Below are 2270 nucleotides of genomic sequence, written 5' to 3'. Positions count from 1 at the left end.
GTTGTTATTTTGTTATTTTTTTTAAATACAGTCCTGCAATCATACTTATCTCAATTATATCAGAATTTAATTTTAAAAATAAAAACCCAAGGGTCATTTTCATTTTTGCTTTAGATTTTTTATAGAGCCATGTTTTTGTCTCCTTGTTCAATACTTACATCTCTAGTTATTCCAAAAAAGCCCATAATAGTGCACTTAGTACACTTCAAATTGTTATTTTCTACCATTTAATTACACTTAAAATACATTAAGTACAAAATTAGTGATTCCAAAATAATATCAAGTTAAATAATACTTAACAAACTTAAAGTATACTGATGATTAGTCTGGCTTCAAGTGTGCTCAAACATGCTAAAATTTTATATACTTAGTTATTTTTCACAAGGATGAACCCCTCCCGACCCCACTAGGCATAAGGGTGTAAGAAAATGGATGCTTGGATATGTTTTATTGATTCCAAGAAAATGTGTGTGGTTCCTGAACCTGCTTTCTCCAAGTACACCTCTTTGCAGCAAACAGAAAGGGACTGGAGCGAAGTCCTACTCGCCATAGACATGCTTCTCGCTTTTTCTGGAAATGAAACACCGGCGAAGAAGACTGACGTCATCACCTAAGGACAACAACTGAAGGAGGAGGTAGCGGATTTTGGTGGATTAAAGCAACGGCCAGCTCAGTGTTTATCCCCAGACTGTATCTAACGCCCCCATCGAAACCGTCTGCAACGTTAATAGTCGAAGCAGAGTGAAGACATTTCAAGGAAACGAGAAGTACGGGCTGAAAACAGTAACCGGGCCGAGAGAAGCAGAGTACTGTCTCCTTGGTGACCGTGAGGGGGTATGTTAATCATCAACAAGAACTCTTGATTGACTGAAACCGACATATTGACTTTGATTCTGAGCAGAATCTGTTTAAAAGCAGCTGACTTGTGGAGAATTGGTGTCAAATTATTCAGAACCACAATGATGAGTGCATTACTTTAAAAACACGTAAATATCAAGTGTAGCGTACAATGAATGAATGAGTGAAGGATTTGAACGAAGTTCGAATCAACACGTTGGGTATTTATGATTTGTCATTGCTGATATAATAGGATAGAAGCTAGCTGATTGTTACAGGGCACAAAAAATTAAGACTTACTGAAAAGATGTCTGGAAACACGGGTTGTAATGTAAAATATGACAGATTACTGGATTAAGGAAATTTCTAGTATACTACATGAAATCACACCTAACGATCTTTGAGAATTTGGAAACTGTTGCTCTCTATTTCCCAAATTTTTGGGGTGGGGGTGGTGGAAGGGGATGGGTATTTCGGCTTCCTGAAATAATCTGTTCCTCCTTCATAACATGGGAACAAATTACTTTACCAGCAAGACTGTGTTTATTCCTCTCATCATCAACAAAAAACAATCCTGTATAGTTGGTAAAATTTGCTCTTTATTTGCCAAAGTTATGAAGAATCATATGTATATGATTCTTCATAACTTTGGCAAATAAAACTGCCTGAAATAATCCATTGGCGCTCCATAACAATGGAAATAATTAATTTACCTGCATGTCTTTAATTGTGTTTAATCTTCTCTTCACAAACAACAGATCCTTTAAATGTGGTAACATTTGCTCATTATTTGAAGAAGTTATGAGAGACGAACCAAATATGTTAGCCACCTGAAATAAACTGATCCCCCCATAACATGGGAGCTAATTATTTTTTTCACAAACTCTTAACTGTATCTATTCATCTCATTACAAACAATAAATCCTGTATATATAGTAACATTTGCTCTTTATTTGCCAGAGTTACATGGGGGGAACCAATTATTTCAGCTGCCTGAAATAATCTATTCCCCCTCCAAAGAGCTTTGAACAGGGGAAAAGGTTATTTCAGGCAGCTATTATTTGGTTCTCTCCTCCTAACTTGGGCAAATAAAACTTCCAGGATTTATTGTTGATGTTGAGAGGAATAAACACAGTTAAGACTTGCTGGTAAATTAATTTGTTACCATGTTATGTAGGGGATCTACGGAAGACAATTAGGGGCACTGAAAAAAATAAATTCTGACATTTTTCTCAGAAAACGTAAGAATTTTTTTTTCAGTGGCACAGAAATACATTTTATAATTCAGAGAAAAATGTCAGTATTCTGGCTGATGGGCGCCAGCAAGCAACCAGCTTCAGAATCACAGATGCAAGATGTGGCGGACAGCTAGCGTTCTGGATGTCTAATCCAGCAGAGATGTCTGATTTAAGTGACTTTTTATGTACCAGAGG

General features: G+C 36.4%; 1 protein-coding gene across 1 annotated transcript in view; it reads left to right on the top strand.

The window, feature by feature from the left end:
- Positions 1 to 542: 542 nt before the first annotated feature.
- Positions 543 to 2270, top strand: part of bbs1 (Bardet-Biedl syndrome 1) — a 20443-nt gene continuing 18715 nt past the window's right edge. Inside the window, exon 1 of the mRNA XM_007544038.2 lies at positions 543 to 834. The gene's annotated coding sequence lies outside the window, so the exon portion shown is untranslated. The remainder of the gene's footprint in view (positions 835 to 2270) is intronic.

The sequence above is a fragment of the Poecilia formosa genome, unplaced genomic scaffold (assembly GCF_000485575.1).
Source record: "Poecilia formosa unplaced genomic scaffold, Poecilia_formosa-5.1.2 Scaffold980, whole genome shotgun sequence".
NCBI lineage: Eukaryota > Metazoa > Chordata > Actinopteri > Cyprinodontiformes > Poeciliidae > Poecilia > Poecilia formosa.
This window is presented reverse-complemented; position numbering and strand designations above follow the sequence as displayed.